Source organism: Trematomus bernacchii, unplaced genomic scaffold (assembly GCF_902827165.1).
Source record: "Trematomus bernacchii unplaced genomic scaffold, fTreBer1.1, whole genome shotgun sequence".
Taxonomy (NCBI): Eukaryota; Metazoa; Chordata; class Actinopteri; order Perciformes; family Nototheniidae; genus Trematomus; species Trematomus bernacchii.
The window spans coordinates 15453645-15473865 of record NW_022987828.1 but is presented as its reverse complement, the minus strand read 5'-3'; the positions used below and the strand labels follow the sequence as shown (position 1 = coordinate 15473865).

Below are 20221 nucleotides of genomic sequence, written 5' to 3'. Positions count from 1 at the left end.
ACTGATATGGATCACATTAAGTCTGTTTATTCTAACTATGATGAAATGTGTGTATATACGTACTGTATGCATGTACAAATGTAGATACGCACATACTGTATCTAGATCTTTTGTACAAATAACTTGACACTTGATCTGATCAAATTCACACTTGGCGGGTTATTTGCTGTGGACTCAAGGAAGTTGTTGAGTGCAAGCCCCTGAGATCTGTGTGACATTTATTTTTTGTGCGTTCTGTACACACTGCGTTATGTATTGAGATGATTAACTGTTACAACCCCAAACAGCATCTTGTGTATGTCTTGCTCTCCGTCTATGCTAATGTATTAGCATAGCCTTGCTTTGGTATACAACTATGTCAGGGCAGCTGTCATGGCAGGCAGAAAGGAAGTGCGGTGTTGAGTTTGAAGGTGTTTGAATCAGCGGTTCTTGAGAAAAGAATAGCGTAAGCCTTTGTTAACATAAACCACAACCAACAACAACCAAGTCAGAGAAAGCTTACCTAGACTTTCCTACGGGAACATTTTTGGTCAAGGATACTTCAACATGTTGACTGCGGGGGATGGGAATCTAACCCCCACCCTCTGACCGGTAGGCGCCCAATACCCCTCTAGTCATCAATGAACATCATGAAGGAGATATACATTTTCAGCAATATTACAAAACAACCAAGAGAAACAATCTGTTCTATCCCTTCTTCCAACTCAGCCATTTAGCCAATGACTTATTTCCAACATGGTGCCATAATCTCTCCTCAATCAGGTTAAGAATAGGCCTCCTCATTGACAAATCCAAGAACGACTGAGATACGGCAAGAGTCTAGCGTCAGACATTGAAAAAGGTCAGCTTTTATTGCAAAATACATCACTTGCGTTAACCTGAACCCGTTTTATTGTGATGAAGCCTCACCACTGCATCGCCACAAGATCTTATATCCCATAAATAACCAACTGCACCACTGCTGGGAGGTAAATAAGGCAGTAAAAAGCTCAGGCTGCGTTTCAGTTTTTCATTGTCATAAATTAATATTTCATACCATCCACAATGGATGAGATTCAGTTCCTCTGTGTCATGCTCATAAACCCCTCAACTGGATCAGCTGGAAAAAAAATTGCCTGGAAAGCCTTGATTGTACCTGCCTGATGTGCCAAGCGCTCCTCACAAGACGAAGCGTCTGTAGTGTCACATCAGGAGAATGAAAAGCCGCTGTCTGCTGTCTGCTCTAATATATACAGTATAAATGTCAGGCTTAAAGCTAACTGAATCTCTCCATGTTGATTTATCTTTTATAACACAGCAGACAAAGGCTAACATAAGTATTTGTTCTAGAATTTCACATTTAAAAACCCAACTGATCCATTTTAAATTCAGAAACATGAATGAAAAAGTGGCAGGGCTCGGGCTCGGAATTCTCCCGCCCCCCTCCCTCCCCCCCAACCTGCTCTGCCCTGATGTGCAAAGGCAGTCCATCAGTGCCAATATGGTTTGTCGCAAAGGATGGGGACGTGCAGAATTGCGCAAATGTGGCTTTCTGTGCACTTTTGCAAATGGGTCATTCGTGCTTTAAAAGGATACTAGACTGCGCATGTTTGTCAGCCAACTTCCACATTGAAAGCCTATAAAAAGGGTGCGAACCTGGTTAGCTGAACGTGCTCTGCATCCGTAATTATTATTCCACTAAAAATAAGCGAGGAGGGCAGGGAAAGAGGGTGGGGGTAAAGGGCAAAATAAGAATATAAAAGCCCCTTAAACCAAAAGAAACAGCCTCTAGTTGCACATTTTAAAGAAAAAAAAAGAACTGCAACCAGTGATTTTAAAACCAGTGCTCCTCTGTCTATACATCTCTGAATCAAAGAGGTGGAGAGGCGCAGTGTGGACAGCGTGTTGCAGGAGGATGCGGTGAGGAAACATCGTTTCCACATCGCATCCAAACCCTTCCGACGCATGGTGCTTTCAAGTCTTCCATCTGTGCTCCATGAGGCAACACCGTCCACTCCACATCCCTCCCTCCATAAATTAACTTGCTTCCACCAGACAATGCGGCGTGAGCCAAAGCCCACCGGCGTTCAGTATCACTACCATGATTGTCCCTTGTTCTGAAACCGTACCCAAAAAAACTGCAGAATATCCTACCTGTTTATCCAGAGTGTCCACAATCTGGAGAAGGCAGTCAGTAGTAAAAGCAGGACTAAAGCTCTACTAGTAGCAGAACCAGGAGGAGGAGGAGAAGTAGAGGTAAGCCAGTAGTGGAGAATGGTAATGGAGACGCAGGGAGCTCTTATACGCCAGCCAAGGCAGCGTATCCACACAGCGAGACGCACAAAAGAGAGGGAGAGGTGTCCGGATTCCCATGCACTGACAGCTTATTATTTGTTGCTGTTGTTTTCGGTTGTTGCCTACTCTTCGTTTCCATGCAGCGGGACGTGTAAGACCTGTATGATCGGATAACCGGAGCGGAGCTTCATCAGCAAACCCGCATTTGTTGGGACGAGGCGCGCAGCACAGCCGACTTCTTCCTCATTCTTCCCTTCCCGATGCCCCTCTCACTCCGTGCAAGCGCAAGAGAAAAGGAGAGAGAGAGAGAAAGAGAGAGAGGAGGAGGAGAGCGAGAGTATACCAGAGTGAAAGAGCGAGAAAGTGTGTGTGTGTGTGTGTACTGTTCCCTCACACACCGACGGATCAGCGCGACTCCTTCTCTCAGTGCTGTGTGTGTCTATGCACATACATCTTTCTAGTCACACACACACTAACAGTACACACACACACACACACACACACACACACACACACACACACACGCACACACGCACACACACACACACACACACACACACACACACACACCCACTCTGCATGTCTATGTCTCTCAAGTTGAATGATTTTATAGAGAAAAGTTGGTATTTAAAGTTGGTATTTAGTGCAATATTTTATCTTGCATTATCAATGGCTGCCTTGTGTACATTAATATCTGAAATATAGATTCTTAAAGACAAAAAAAGGTCTGATTTACAGTGTTAGAACTTATGGCGCAGTTCCACTGCAGCGCGGAGCTCGCTTTAAGCGTGCCGTGTCGTGCCGTCCCCTTTTTTGGTTGTGCTTCCACTAGGCCTAGTTCCGGCGCGGCACGGCGCGGGGCCACTTTTTCACCTCTTTTCTGGCCCTAGAAAATTGTGGTTCTATCGGGGCCAACAAACAGGGCTGAGTCGGGCTGAGTATGCTAAACTAGAGAGAGGAGCGCTGGCAAGAGGGCTAGAACTACAACAAGATGGACATATTTGACCGTGATTTAATTGTAATACACGTTTCAAAATGATGCCGAAGTAACAACATACTGATACCGGTTAGTAAAAACCATGAATTAATGCTTTGTCAAGTCTGCAGACAGACGGCAGGCGAAAAACCTTTTAAAATGCGTGTTTTTCTAGATGGAGATTGGCTAAGCTAACGCAGTATATGCTCTGACCGTCCACACTCACAACAACGGCCTATACAGACATAAATAAAGCAGCGACTGTATTCACCATGACACAGGCAGTCTGTGGTGTGTACTTGTTTAACTTTTGTCGAGTTTCTGAACATATACAAGGAGCTGTGAGCTCTGAGTGCTAACAGCTAACGGCTGTGTTGTTTTTCTGGGGTTCTCATTGAAGATGACTTCACGGCTCCGCCTACACTGCGTTACTATAGTAACTACCCCAGTTCCTAAACTGTAATGGAAGCGCAGCATGAAGTGAGTCGGCCCTGTTAAGGCCCAACGCGGCCAAGCCGCACCGAGCCGTACCGAGTGTGGCCGAGGCCGACCGTGTAGTGGAAATGCGCCATTAGAGGTACATCTTGTGGTTTGATGACCCGAACCTGACAATCAACTTCCTTTTTTGTTGATACTACAAACATATTTTTAAAAACCTTTTATACGAGGAGAGAGCAGCATGTATACAATAAACTAATAACTGAAGAGCCATTGACTTATTGACCTTTTGGAAAAACTGGAATTCCTAAAATAAACCTCAACAAGAGGAACCAGTTTTTCAACACTGTAAAATGTGGAACAATCAGTTTGACGATCTGAATGAAACTTAAACCGAAGTCACTACAACAAAATACTTGTACTACTACACAGCATTTCCTTTTCCTTTTGGTAAGCAGCCATGGTATAAGTGCTATAAAACACACAAGGCTGAACCAATATAAACACATAATTGACTTGATAGCGCAAACAGTTTTTGCCTTCACCTCATCCATTACTTTATATAGCAGCATCTATCAGCATTACCTCTCATTTCAAATGATTGTATAAAGACTTTCTGAAGTGATGCATGGGGAGAGACCTACACATTAAGGGGAAGAGAGATCGAGAGAAAGAGACAAGAAAACAGATTAAAGGAGACACATTAAGAGTCCTTATAAAACTCAGCATAGATTGATAGTTTTGCATGTGCGAAAGCCACAGAAAAAATCCTCATCTGATAACTCACTCATTACAAATATTAGGCTGTGGATCCAATAACAAATGCAGACACTAAAAAATACCGAGTAAAGAATATGTTGCTTAGTACTGATGGTCGAATAGTTAGAAACAGGAAGGCTTGAGACAGAAAAAGTAGTTAGGTAGGCAAAAAAGGGAAATACAACAGGAGATCTAGATGGTTGACATTATACGCCACAAACAGGCTGGCAGGAAGGCCTCAACTACAAAAAATAAATAAACAATAGGCAAAACATGACCTCTGTGTATTCACTGGGGTTCATTGTGCATGAGGCGCAGCTGGGTAGGCAACCAACAAGGTCAGGTGACCCATAAAGGAGGGAAACTCAGTGAGGGCAACTGGAGGGCAGGCGAGGCAGAACAGGATCCTGGAAAATCCTACACACTGGGAATAACGCGAGAAATAGTCTGAGGCTATGAGTGAAATAATTCACTCATTCACTATCTAGGGAGCTCTATATAAAGGACTTTAAAGTGAGCTCATCGGAAAAATGAAAAAAACACTTCAAACTACTCGAGTCATTTTCTCTGCACCGTTGGTTACATCATTGCTGTTTTACAATTAAAAAGCCAGATTAACTTCGGCTTGTGGAACATCCATTATAAATACAGACATGCATTTGTGTGATAAATAATACAGCAGTTTGTTCAGTTGCTTCTTGAAGCACTCTGAGTTAATTTCATTGATCCTTGGTAAGCAGTGATGCAGTGAATAATGTGTAGGGTTTTTATTGTGAAAGAAAAGAACTAGCAAAGTTTGGCTGCATTGTCAATGTGTTGGCAAATTGAACACTTGCAATGTCCCCCACAAGTTGATCAAGATGCCAGACACAGCCAAGCCATCACTCAGCAGAAAAATAGAACATTTCAGGGAACAGATTGACCCGAGAGAGAGGATGTGCAAGGTTGACCACGCAACGATTTCCATAAACTTCATGCCAGCTTGTGTGAGTTAATTTGACGGGTCCTGGTGCAGGTGGATAACATATTTCATTGCCTCAGGTTGTAAAAAGCACAGGTGCAGTAACTTTGGTAGTGACAGCTTTGTTGTGTGGGTAGAAAAGGAGCTGCTCTTGAGTTGGTCCTGTGGTCTGGAGAAGCTGCTTTTTAATTCACAGACATGTTAAGGATTATTGGATGAGAAACTGGATCACAAGAGAACCTAACAGGCTGACCTGAGAACAAGGGGTTAGATACTGAGGGACAATGTTTGTAGGAGAGACCAAAGGGTGCAGGGTGATAATAGAAACAGACTGGGGCAGAGCTTTGAGGGAGATGGACATACTGACTGGGCTGCATATAAATGGAGACAAACCGGAGCTAAAGCCTAGAAAAAGGATGGATGGACAGATGGAGGGAATAGAATCAGAAAAACAGGCTTTGTCGGCTCTGTCATAATACTGGAACAAACTTTAAGCGACACATAAGAGCAAAGCTTGATGGGCAGATAAATACTGGGCCAGTGAAACAAAAAAGGACAAGCTAGTGAAAAGACACAGGCTAAGAGGCAGCTCTGAGCTCCCGCTGAGAAACAGATTCAGGCTCAGACCAAGAGACAAGTTTGGGCAGAAAAGCAGAGAAGGGGAACTGGAAGGGATTCATGTGGGGGCAGAGGGACAGGTCATCATCGTTGAAACATAAAATGCTGTAGAAAGAGGCAGCAGAGATTCCGATAGGTGGCCTACTGAATTAGTGACCAGCTGTTCAATGAAGTTAGAGACCATAATTCATCGAACCGGGAGACATTTGAAAACGACAGACTGAATGACTGATGTCATTGACCTGATGAAGGCCCTAGAATCTACAATAACCCACACTCCTGTAACTATAGGGGGTATTAGGTAGTATTACTGAAAGATAAGTTGAAATCCCACAAATGTGTCTGATAGTATAGAGATTTGCAAAAGGCGGCATGCTGGTGCAGTGGGAAAGGGAACACTTTGGAAATCTGGCACACAAGGGTTTTAGAGAACAGGATAGCAATGTCTGTGAATATGTAGGTTTATTAAAGCTAGCAGATGGAGATGCAACACATGCCTTGATTTCTTTAGGCTTTTGTGTACTATGCCAGGTGTTCACTGCAACTGCACAATTGTAAAATCTATTTGTCAAAGCCTCCCTTGATGTTAAAAATCAATAACAAATTACTGTAGATGAATAGATAAAAATGTGATACGTACAGTATGTAAAATTAGTTTATAAAATAAGTTTGCCTATATCATATGCCAAGGTTGCCAACTTCAAGTTTCTGGTATTTAGAAAAAGAAGAATCAGTCTCTGCTTTATGTTTATGAAAAAATATCAGCATTGCGCTCCTGATTGTGCCAACAGGAGACTAATATACAGTCTTATAACATTATGATATTATGGTGGATAATGGCTGATCACAGCAAACAAGAAATCGGTGAATCCTCAAATAAACCGTTTATTAATCCACTTAATTATTTTGTTAATAATATTCCAGCAGATCACCTATATAAATGCAAAACTATATACTATTTCTCATTTCATTTCATGACTTGTTATGCTTTCACTGAATGATAATATTGCACTTTACTTGAACTGGCTTTCATTCTGTCATGAGAATAAAGCATATTTAAATACAACTGAATTGCAATAGAAAGAGGAAAGGACAGAGCCCTCTGCAGATGTGAGGTTCATTCAGAGAGGTGAAAGCTTCATCCCGTTCATTCATAATTCAGAGGAGCTGCACCCCGGGGTGTCGTCTTAGAGCACAGCCATTCTCACACCTGTCAATCAAACAGTCCTGCTAACACTGTAGGAGTGCAGCAGGAGGGAGCTGTGCAGATGACATATAAGAAATACATATACAGTATATGTTGATTCAACATTTTATTTGAGTGTAGTGGTACAATTCAAGAAGTCAACCCATGTCAAAATTATTTAGAAATCCACTCTAACACCGAAATCCTTATTAATCCGATCTTTCTTGTTGTGCCATAATAATAAAAAAATGTTATACACTACTTAAAACAAAAATGTTTATTTCAAACATCTTGTTTTTCAGCTTTATTTGAAAGAAAACATCAGTAAGTCAATGTGTTATTTAAAAAAAAAAACACTTTTGTAATAATACATATTATTACATGAATGAAATATATATATTTTTAGGTGTTTAAGGGTGATTTCCTCTGGGTACGGTCCTAGTGTTGGTACACATTTGTCTCAGTCTACAGGCAGAGCTAGAGGGATTCATTTGATTACACTGTCACCATTATTACGATAATGGTACACTGCTGTTTTCAAATGGGATAATTTACATTTTAGTGTAATTTGGATGAGGCAGTGTAAAATATGGTAACGACCTTCTGCTAAAGAGAGCAATTCATCATCAGTAACAAAAGGTAGCACACGCACAATAACAGAAAAAGGAATAAAAAAAGGAAACGTACGTGCACTTTATCCAGGAGCCCAAAATATACTTTTTCTCTCACTAAATAACACACTCGCTCACACCTGAGTGCATACAAGCGCACACACATTTTGACATCACAATGGTGCACGATGATGCATAAAGAGCCAGAGGGAAACTTTTCTGCAGTGTTGAAAAAATTGTCCTCCAGGAGCAGCTTGCAGTTCAGATTCAACCTCAGCGCTGTGATCTGTTTGGACACCTGCAGCTGAGGGAGAAAGCCACTAATGCACTTCTTACTCAAACTTAAAAAGTAGGCAACTTCTACTTCACGTGTTACCTGAAGTGTCTAAAGGGGACAGTTATATCAGTGAAAGTAGAGAACTTTAATAAATCATTAATAAAAGGTGACAAAAACGACAAAAAAAAACAAAAGCAATTGTGTACAGACCAGCCGATCCATTGGAGATTTTTTCTATCAGCACTGGGAACATCTGAAATGACTTTTCCCGGCCATGGTGACTTGCTCTAAAGTATTTTCGAATCAGCAATTGGTGCTGCAGTTCCACAGCGAAATGAGAGAATAATGGAAGTAGGACGGTGTTAAATAAAAAACAATTTGCTAAGCACTCAAGCCGTTTCAACACCGAAGCAACCTTGCCGATCACTGTGGAAAGTCAGCATGACTTTGTAAAGTAACAAAAATTGAGGCCATGTGCCCCCTCTCTATTCAATTTAACCATAGAAAGTAGCTTCAACACTTCACTCTGCAAACAACAGCTTCCCTATACTTTGACAATTCACTGTCTCTCTGTATTACTGCTGTTTCAAAGTTTCCACTTTCTAGCGGAAAGTCTGAATAACTATATTTTCTACAGTTTGACATGCAAATGTACATAATATAACCTTACCCTGTTTACACCTGGAATAAACAAGCATCTATTCTGAAGATTGTTTATGAATTAGTACTAAAAATATGGTTATTCTGTTTATCTTTCTGTTTGTCTCTTCAACATGATTCTGTACTTCCTGAAGGGTTCTTTTCATGAGATTTCATATTTGCATGGAGATATATTTGCTCACACGCACACATTCATTCAAATGTACACAGGTTGGCCGGAGCAGGCTGGAGTTGAGTAATCTCGCCAAGAGGGACATCTCGAAACGCAACGATGAGTCATTCAGCAAATATGTCTCTCACACACTCTTCCTCTTCCTTCCTCTCTCTCTCTCAGTCCAGACAGTGTCAGACAAGATGGTTTTCGAGCGTGACATGTTTGACATGTTCATCCAACATTAACCATCTCTACACCTCTCTTCTCCTGGCAGTTTGTCATTTCAAGTGTTCGAGGCTTTACTACACATTCAATGAGGATATGAACTCGTTACAGAAGCGGTGCACAGGTTAAAATGGCATCAACAACTTGCAGTACACCAGTTAATGATGATATCTATGGGCTGTGACTGAGGAATTTTTGGTTGCGCCTCGAGTAATATCACAGACTCCAGTTTCATAATCAACTTAATCAAATGGTGGTGATGAATAAGGACTAAAGCTGGAAGGAAGCTGCGCTCAAGATGATTTAGCTAACAGTACCTTTAGGTAACCAACCTCTTAAGGACACATGTTGACAGCTCTGCGATTGCTTCCCATGCCCAAAATATGCAGATGGTAATGGGAACACCAAATTGATTCAATTTAAGCATCACTGTCAAGCTAGTCAAAAAACACCAATAATGTTTTTTTTTTTAGACAAATGTTTTTCTTACGAGGACAGCCTGTCACCCTAAGAAAAACATTTGTGGCTCGAATTTGTAAAAGGACCTATATATTTTGATTTTACCAGACAAGGACTGCATGCAAACTACAGTATGACCTGTCTATATCTAGAAACAAGTAGGTAGTGTGATGACGCTCTGCAGCTAAAAAACATATAGGGAGGGGACCGAAAGGAATAGATGAGTCGAACATAAGTACATTAAGACACATTTATGAATCCACACACATACATACAAAAAAGGCAGAGCAGAAAATGGTCCTATAAATATTTTTGGACATTTGTCACGGCTTTGAAAGGCCCTGAACCAACAATTTCTTCCAGGCGTTGAATCAGAGACCATTTAATTAAGTCAACAACAATAATGCAATAATGTTACTTTTACACATGGGACCGTTCTGCAGTTAAGAAACTCTCAGGTAGTTAATTGGAATAAATTAAACAGTGTTGGTCTATGGGGATATGAAAAACAAAGAAAGCCACCTGGGGGGCATTTTTCTAGTTGTTGACATACAAATGCATGATTGTGGATACCTCCTGCTGAGCCGTTTACAGCACCTGTTGTGAGGGCTGTTTATTGGTTTTGGACAGTTGCAAAACGTGCCCACTCACTAACGCTGTGACAATGGTGCCCTGCTGTCTGGGCTTAGCAATAGTAAGAAAAATACCCCGACTAAGAGACAGTCAAACACCTAAAAGTAGAATGGAGTTTTGAGTCATCCAGAGAAAGAACTTTAAATAAACCAAAGGAATTGGTAATGCAGCTTTACTGAAAGGTTGTCCTTGCTGAGTGGTGAGGTTTCTGTAGGGCAGCGATGATCAGTGTGCCGAACCAGATTAGCCTGAAATGTCAGGAGAGGAAAACCATAACAGAGGTGAAATGAAAGAGGGGAGAGTATCTGACATCAGCTGTGAAGAGAGACCAGCCTGAAGTCTGCTTTGCCCTTACATACTGACACGCACATACATGTTGTGCACATGTTACACTTTTTTCCTCTCAGGCAGAAGATTAAAGAAACCGGGTAAGACAGAGGTTAGCAAACTATCCATCAACACATGCGTACCAAACCAAATGTAACAAGTAACACTTCCCATTGAAGATTATAGTTTGTTTTCAATTTGAAGAGGCCCTATTATGCTTGTCGTGGTTTTCCCTTGCCTGAGGTGTGTTATATTGGTTTTAGTGCATGTAAATGGTCTGCAAAGGCTCAAATCTCCCACACACTCATGAAACGCCTCCATTGGACTCCTTTGAACATCCATAACATAGTGACATCACTTTGTAACACTTGTGATTCCATTGGAGCGCTCCAACACATTGTATGTGATATGCTAAGAGGCCGGACATCTCTAAGTGGTTGACCAATCACAACAGAGCCGGCCAGCTGACCAATCAGAGCAGACTGGGCTCTGGTTTCAGACAGAGGGTGAAAAAAGGTGCTGCAGCACAGGCAGTATGAGAAAAATAAAGAGCTTTTTGAACATTAAAGTATGTAAACATGTCACAGTAGAGGCACAAAATACTAATATTTAAATTCAAATCAATTTAAATGATAAAAAATACATTTTATGTTGTGATATTTGTTTGTAATAAATACCTTTTGTCTGTGAATATCTAGCTTTTTATTGTATTTTAACCAAAGAACTTAAGTGCAATTGTGTGGTCTTATCATGGCGTATGTGCACCACTAGTGGTAATTTAAAACAGATTAGGAATGTGACAAGAGATGTGATTGGTCAGCAGACATCCAACCTTATGAACATCGACCACCATATCTGAAAGCATTAGTGATATATGACTTTGCAGGCCAAGGACTTCTCTCTGTGGTCGGAGACTTGGTGGACTGATGCCGCAATAAACAGCTCATTTAGCTCATTTAAACGCAGTGTGTGCTGCCTCAGACAACATGAACCTCGACCTTTTGATGATTAAATGGTGATGGGTATAGCAGACCTCAGAGAGAAGACACACATCGACTGGAGCTGTCATTATAGGCCTGACCAGCAAAGTGTCAAGGTTTATTCCCTGTGAAACAACACATAGGTCACCATCCAACTCAGATGTTTGCATCTGTGTGTGTATGTGTGTGTGTGTGTGTGTGTGTGTGTGTGTGTGTGTGTGTGTGTGTGTGTGTGTGTGTGTGTGTGTGTGTGTGTGTGTGGTGTGTGTGTGTGTGTGTGCACCAAAACTGTCACACACAAACCACACCAAACAATGAGGCAAAATGGATTTGTCTCACAGTCTTGTGTGTGTTGTCAAATATTGTATGTTTGTCTGCAATCTTACATTTTCTGCACAACTTCAGATAACAGAGCATCCTGGGAGGCAACTGCGTCAAACCTCATTTATGATATGCAATGAAAATGTCATTGGCTGACCCAATAATGTGAATGCAAACACATTAAAAAGTGGCAAATATTGACATTCTGCAAGACCAATAGGCCAAGCAAACAGAGCTAAGACTACATTACATGTTTAAATAAGTATATTCAAGATATAGAAATATTGCATATATCGTTTGAGTGTGCGTTTACGAATTCACAGAGCCAGCTTGAACATCTTGGGCTGTGTTGTCAAGAAAGAACAATCATGTCTGAATCTCCTCCTCTCTCTCTCACACCTGCAGCAAATCCTCCGCTATTGGGGACAGCCTAAAATAAAAGGAACTATTTTGGGGGGGCTGAGCTAAAAGAATATAGCCCCAAGTTCCTCTCTTTTTCCTCTCCTCATCCCTCCCTTTTCCTCTCCTCTCTTTTTCCTTTCCAGTAGCCCTGGGCTCCAGTGAAAACAGAGCAGTGCAAAATACAATTGTACTCAGTGGAGCAAGATGACAGATAAGAACATGTATTGCTTAAGCTATAAGGTCAAGCAGTATTTTAATTAAAACAATACTGCATAAATGATATTGTGGATAAGTTACACAATAGTATTATTTAAAATCGTATTCTATGTATGTATTACAAATCTGTGTCCGAGGCATTTGTTTTGCAAACATTACTTAGCTCTTGCTGTTTCACACACTGCTCAATTATTGATAACTTGTTTGGAAGCCATGCTGTGTGCAGTGTGTCCAAACTGTATAGTGATGAAGCTTTTAAAATAGGACTTACTGTAAATTCAGGATCATAATTATCATAGCATTATATCAATGTATCCCGTCACAAAAATGCACACTGCACTAGTTCCTCTCTGAAGTGAAACTAAATTAGAAAAGAACAATGCAGCAATTCAGAAAGGAAGTAAGTATTTCCAATTTTCAAAAACCAATACCATGACAACCAGCTTCACAAAAAGCGACATGGAAGGGAATCACAGAGAGAGTTTAGAAAGAGAACACAGATTTAAATATCAGGGACAGTGTGTCAAAAGGAACATCAGTCATTATGGAGTTTATCAATAACAGAGTGGTGCAGTGATGATGTATTTTTGTAGGTTGTAAGTTAGCCTTGAAAAGGCTCCCTCCATACCAAATTAATAGGATTTATCCATTAGTTTTTGGAATATTGCAGAAAATAAACTGTGTGGCAAACACAAGTTTATGCTGAGCAAATATCTCCACCGCTTTATTATTTTTGAGGCGTAAATACAATCATCAGAAGTAAACTAGAAGGCTATAAAAGGTACTACATCCCAGTTGCATGATTTAAGGTTACCACCCTAAGCTAAAGGTGGCTAATGTTTGGCGTGACTGAGCTGTAGCAGATTGTGGATCATTGGCTTTAGTTGGCATGAGAACATGTTGTTCTTAAAGGGGCCCTATTACGCTTTTTGGAGGTTTTCCGTTCCTGTGTGTTATTTAGGTTTGTGTGCATGTAAATGGTCTGCAAAGGCTAAAATCCGAAAGTCCATTCCAGAGGGAATACTACATTTAAGTCGTCCTATTTAGTCACTTGTTAGCAGACGCCGTTTTAAGACACATCACACCTTCGGACATCCACCAGTGGGGTACTTACTGATGTATTTTATGTCGTACAACAAAATGTATATTCCCATGAGCTCAAGTTAAGCTCAGATCTTATTTCAGGCATCATTTCTAACCAAATATGTTTGCATGAACAAGTTGGACGGCTGAAAACTTTGATAAATCCCAATTATTTTAAAGTTTCAAAAAGAACAAGAACAAGGCTCACAGTGCATGTCGTGGACAATTGAATAAGTGGTGCAGTGACAAAGAACACCTGCAGAGTTCCCAAAATGATTTTTCCTATAAATCATGAACAAAATATGATTTCTTATAAAACCAATCACAAAATGAGGCAGCAGGTAAAAGGCACACAACAGGGTGATGTTGTGAAATGAACAGAGCCGGGCAGAACAGAAAGGATCAAACGGAAGAGAGGAGAGAGTGATGCAGTGCAGGTGCAGTGCAGCCCAGTTAACAGCAGAGTTCACACAGGATGAAGGCAGTAATGAAACAGGTTTTAGGTACAAGGAAAGCTTGTTAGGAATCAAATCCTGTGGTTTATTCACCATTAACAGAAAGAAAGAAAGAAAGAAAGAAAGGAAGGCATGAGAGGTAAAATGTATGAAGGTGCAAGAGGATCAATAATGACTGAAATAAAGACGCCGTTATGGAAGAAATGTACTGTAGAGAGAGGGAAGAAATAAAGGATGAGAGAAACTAAGAGCATCAAAGAAATACAGAAGTACAAGAAAATAATGTATGACGTAGTAGAAGAGAAGAATAAGGAGATAAGCAATAGGAAGGAACAGCTTTATAATGGGACATAGACTCACATAATGAAAACAAAATATATGTTCATTGATGACAAATGTTTGCCAGAACACATTATGAAAGAAAACATTTTTGTTGTTGTTTGCGCATGTTTAAAGAACATTAATCTCCTGTTGTACATTTCTTATCCCTGATTCATAATTCTATTTATCTTCTCTTCTCATCTTTTTCATCCTTTCCTCTTACAGTATCTCTTCATGCTGTTTATTATTTCCTATCTTTCCTCTTATCTCTGTCCTGCCTCCAGACTTTCCTCTTTTCCCTCAATATTTATTTCATCATGCTGCACCTTTTCCTCCTCTCTTCCCCCTGCCCTCCAACATTTTCCTCTGCTCTTATCTGACCAAACATTCACTCTCCCCCCCTCTCCTTCCCTCTCCCACCTACTCACTATATTTCCCCTCTTGCGTCTACTTGCCATTTCCACCTTTTCCTCTCCTCTTTTCTCTCTCTCTCATCCTGTCATTCTTTCCCTGTAAGATCCGGGGCTTTGTTCATTACCTGCTCTACAAACAAGGTTGACATTTACACAAGTGCTAATCACAGTGGACATGTCTGTGTGATGTTTCCGGTCTGAAAACACACACACAGACACACACATGCACACTCATTCACAAGGCTTTCTTATAGGATACCTTTTGTAGAATTGAACTGTTTTATGTAAAATTCTTGAGCTGTGCTATTGTAAATCTTTCTGTGGGGTTACAGTATCATTTAGTACATTTATAAATCAAGGGCTTTACTAGCATGTTACTTAGGAGATGTATTGGTTAAGCTGATCCATAGGAACATACACTCTCATTAGTACTGAAAGATATACTGTATAAGAGTGTGTATTTCCCTTGTGTGTGTGGCTAATGTAATTGCGTTGGTGTTGTTAATCCCAACCTGTTTGTTACATCTTACAACCCGCATGACTGAGCTGTAGCAGATTGTGGATCATTGTCATTAGTTGGCATGAGAACATGTTGTTCTTAAAGGGGCCCTATTATGCTTTTTGGAGGTTATTTAGGTTTGTGTGCATGTAAATGGTCTGCAAAGGCTAAAATCCAAAAGTCCATTCCAGAGGGAGTTTCTCTCTCCACAAACTCTACCTGAAACGCCTCCATTGGACTCCTTTGTTTACTTCTGAAACATAGTGACATCATTATGTAACACTAGCGCTTCTATCGGCTAGCGCTCCAACACATTATGCATGATAGGCTAAGGGGCGGGACATCTCTAAGCGGTTGACCAATCACAACAGAGCCAGCCAGCTAACCAATCAGAGCAGACTGGGCTCTGGTTTCAGACAGAGGGTGAAAAGAGGTGCTGCAGCACAGGCAGTATGAGAAATATAAAGAGCTTTTTTGAACATTAAAGTATGGAGACATGTCACAGTAGAGACACAACATATAATTATCAACCTTAACATGAGCACAATATGTCCTCGTTAAAAGTGGCACTAATGCTGAAAAACCTAAATTGACAAAAGGTTAATTCCAAGTGAAATAACATTTGTAGGTTATTTTCATCATGTCAGAAACACCTGGCTGGCTCCTTCTTTAAAATATATGATTTGGATGGTTTGGGACAAAGTGCCTAAAGCTTACATTTTCTTATAAATCCTTCTTACAATACAATACAATACAGTTTATTTATAGAGCACTTTAAACCTCCAGACCAAAGTGCTGTACAGTCAAATAAACAAAACAGAACATACAAAAAATATCACAGCACAGCTCACACACCATAAAACAAGTACAGGTGAAAACAATAGACAATTTAAAAGCAATAAAAGCAACGCTCTAAAAGATGTTAACACGCTAAGGAGAAGAGGTGGGTTTTAAGAAGCGATTTAAAAGCAGGCAGTGTGGAGGCCTGTCTGATGTGCATGGGCAGATCGTTCCACAGTGTGGGAGCCTGTCTGATGTGCATGGGCAGATCGTTCCACAGTGTGGGAGCCTGTCTGATGTGCATGGGCAGATCGTTCCACAGTGTGGGAGCCTGTCTGATGTGCATGGGCAGATCGTTCCACAGTGTGGGAGCCTGTCTGATGTGCATGGGCAGATCGTTCCACAGTGTGGGAGCCTGTCTGATGTGCATGGGCAGATCGTTCCACAGTGTGGGAGCCTGTCTGATATGCATGGGCAGATCGTTCCACAGTGTGGGAGCCTGTCTGATGTGCATGGGCAGATCGTTCCACAGTGTGGGAGCCTGTCTGATGTGCATGGGCAGATCGTTCCACAGTGTGGGAGCCTGTCTGATGTGCATGGGTAGATCGTTCCACAGTGTGGGAGCCTGTCTGATTGTGCATGGGCAGATCGTTCCACAGTGTGGGAGCCTGTCTGATGTGCATGGGTAGATCGTTCCACAGTGTGGGAGCCTGTCTGATGTGCATGGGCAGATCGTTCCACAGTGTGGGAGCCTGTCTGATGTGCATGGGCAGATCGTTCCACAGTGTGGGAGCCGCTACAGAGAAGCAACGGCCCCCTCTGAGCTTAGACCTGGTTCTGGGCACATTCAGGAGCAGTTGATCAGCTGACCTGAGAGGGCGGGTGGGCGTGTAAGGGTGTAGCAGCTCAGAAAGATATGGTGGGGTCATGCCATTTAGGGATTTAAAAGTAAATAAAAGGATTTTGAAATGAATCCTAAAATGTACTTGCAGCCAATGGAGCGAAGCCAAAATGGGGGAAATGTGGTCATATTTCCGTGTGCCAGTTAAAAGCCTTGCTGCAGCATTTTGCACCAGCTGCAGACGAGCGAGGGAGGACCCACTGACCCCCATGTAGAGAGAGTTACAGTAATCCAGCCGAGTGGTGACAAAGACGTGGATTACTGTCTCAAACGGCTGTCTGGAGAGAAAAGGTCCAGTGAAGGATCTCTATGATCTTTTGTCTTTCCAGATATTGATCATGCCCGGCACTAATGCGTCAGCAACTGCTGTGTTGTCAGATTAAAAAGGATCCACATCTCTCAAGGTGATGTACATGAAATGATTTCTGACCGCACTCTTTCTTTGTGTGCGCATGAATTGTAGAGTCTCTGCAATGGTGTAAGTGCAGTGAGGCTTTACTTGCTCTCTATTTTTCAGTCTCTAACACTGTGCATCCATCTCCTGGCAACTCATTAACCAGCAATTTGTCCAGAGGGATTGCGAAAAGGTATTATGACTCTGAAAAACTATTGTCAGAGCGTTTCATAAAGTGTGCAATATATCACTGAATCACTGCTCAAGACATGAAAGGTTTGAGAAATACATTTTTCAATTGTTAATGGATAAGAAGAAGAGAGGTTTGACATTTTAAAAAGCAGAGGTCGGGGGTTTTCTTTCAGACCTGAAGTATATTCAACTCAAAATCACATTTTCAGTGTCAGACAGCTGCTGAATATTGTGTTGTTGGTGATGCTGTTCACACTCACTTCATCTGCAGGTGTTCAATAACATCATCTCCTGATCAATAAGCCTCCAGGTCATGGTGACAGCAGTTCAAGTTCCTAAAACACATAAAGTAAATTATGATTAGTATATAATAGTGGAAATATACAAAAAATATGCCCCTAAAACAGATTACTTACTTACTTACTTATTTTTTTATATCTGTTACTTATTTTAGTCGCTGTTTAAAACTGTCAACCCAAGTTGGTAATTGTTGGAACAGTAAAAGGTTCGACCCTTTGAAGAGTTTTATTTTGCGTCTTAGAGCGTCAACGCAATGTGTTTTACGATAAACACAGAGTGAAAAAATCATTTTACTGTGTGACTGGAGCCTGGTGACTTTGACATTACATTACATTACATGTTACTTGTTATGAGTTTATTAGTTAGATATGTTGTACTTTAAGGAATTATAGTAATTGTTCAAATCCCTGTTGACTTTTTCAATTGTATTCACTTAAACATTTGATTTTATCCGACGTAACCTTACCCACTCGACACAAAAGCCAGATGTTAGTGTTTTTATTGTCCAGTGGGAAATGAGCTTAAAGATGTTTTTTAAACCAGTAGCAAGTAAATAACTTCCAATGTTTCTCTGTTGTTTCATCTCATATTCCCAAAACATAAAAGGTCTGTTGCGTCCAAAAATCAACACTCAGCCTAAGTTTTTTTGTATTAACTCATCAAAGTGTTACGTTTTTAAATTAGCTTCCATTCATATTCTCTTCACCTGTGTGATTGAGGAAGAGGTCCCCGTTGTTCAATCCATTACCGCTCACAATGGAAAGGTTGTCTGGGAGCCAGGGCCCTGACTTAAGTATTCGAGTGTCTCAGAGCAGAAGAAAGTATTTAAGATTAGTTTCGCTTGAGGAGTCAGCAATTCAATGGTATTTTGAACTACTTTAGCTCAACACAATTCAATATATGACACGTTCCAGTTCTGTCTGAAGAAAAAAAAAAGGAACTTAAAATGAATCCATGGATGGTTAACAGAGTACGCCAAGAGGCTTTTCCCCACTTAATCACATTTACCAAAGTCACTCTGGTGAGGACAGACTCAACTGTTTGCCAGTGAGCAGGTCCATCGAACTACTGGGAATAAACTGCTTTGCTTAAGTAAACATGAGGCAGGGTTTAGTTTCTGAGAGAGAACAGAGCTTCACACACTTGCTTCTCTTGCCAGGCTTTCACAGCCGATTGGGGATCTAAATGAGTCATCCTCAATGAAACATTTTATGGTCTTGATATCAAATATTATGTGTGGATTTGAATGGAATACTTTAGAAAACAAGGTGTTGAATGCTGACTAAAAGTAAGAAAAAGGGAGCTGATGTCCCTAAAAGCTCTAACATGACATGTGTCAGAGCTTGGTAGTTTTGTATTGAAAAAGGTAACAATTATACAAATGAATAAAGAATTGTTTCCTTTTCAAAACAACCAGGGACTTCTTTTATAATCTCCAGAGTAAAAACTGCACTGATGAATAATGGTTTGCTGATGAAAATGGCTTCAAACGTTTCACCTTTAGAGAAACAGGTGCTGATGTACAAAGTAGTTTTCAAAGTCTCTTAGCAACAGTAAGTCATGACTGGCACTTTCCCATCTGCTGATGAGCCCCATTACATAATAACGCTGCTCTGTGTTGGGTCCTTACCTCTCATGTATGTACTTATATGTTTCTACAAATGGATTTATTCCTGGGTTATTGGCTTAGAAGCTAATGGTACATATAAGAGGAGGAACATGAATCGACTCATAAGGAAAGGGTGGTATAAAGACCATTGAGATTTCTTTCTAACATAATCAGGGCTTCTGAGGGCCATTTTCAAGTAGGTGCAATAATGGGATTGATTACTGTATGTTAGAAAAATATCACTCGTCACCTAATCAACAATATTAGGATACATGTATTTATTATCCTTGCAAGAATGGAAGTAGTCATCACACAGGGCTGCATGGGACAAATAGTTCCCCGAATAGAGTCCTTGACATGCTTATATACAAGAGAGGGAGTTACACAGTCACAAGATGGAGGAATACTGGTTCAAAGCAGTATTCTGGCATTAGTTAAGATTAGCTAAGGCCTGCGTAAGCAATACACATGACAGTCATATGCCTTTCTCTCTAGGGGCTGTGTTATGTTAATCATAGGAACAAAGCTATCCATTCATGTTTTAATAATGTATTAAATGTATTGTGTATAATACTAATCTTATTAACAGACCTCGCTGGCAATTGTTTTGTTTTACTTTTATAATTGCTTAATCTCATTAAAAGTGTATGTCCATAATCGGCTTAATTTGGTTCTTAGTGGTTGAGAATTGTTGTTCCTATTTCTGTTTAAAAAACATTTGTTTGCCAAGATAAGAAATGTACAAACGTGCATCTTGTGTGATGTAAGATACATTGAGTTATAGGAAGTTATAAAAG

At 40.7% G+C, this 20221-nt stretch overlaps 1 protein-coding gene across 3 annotated transcripts in view; it reads right to left on the bottom strand.

Moving 5' to 3' along the window:
- The window catches only part of slc8a1b (solute carrier family 8 member 1b), a 146918-nt gene extending 129123 nt beyond the window's left edge, over window positions 1-17795 (bottom strand). The window contains exon 1 of one of the 3 annotated variants that reach the window (XM_034151998.1): window positions 17776-17795. The gene's annotated coding sequence lies outside the window, so the exon portion shown is untranslated. Of the gene's footprint in view, window positions 1-2133; window positions 2610-17775 lie in introns of those variants that run through there. The other 2 variants (XM_034151999.1, XM_034151996.1) reach the window with 2 other exon arrangements.
- Between the last annotated feature and the right edge of the window lie 2426 nt (window positions 17796-20221).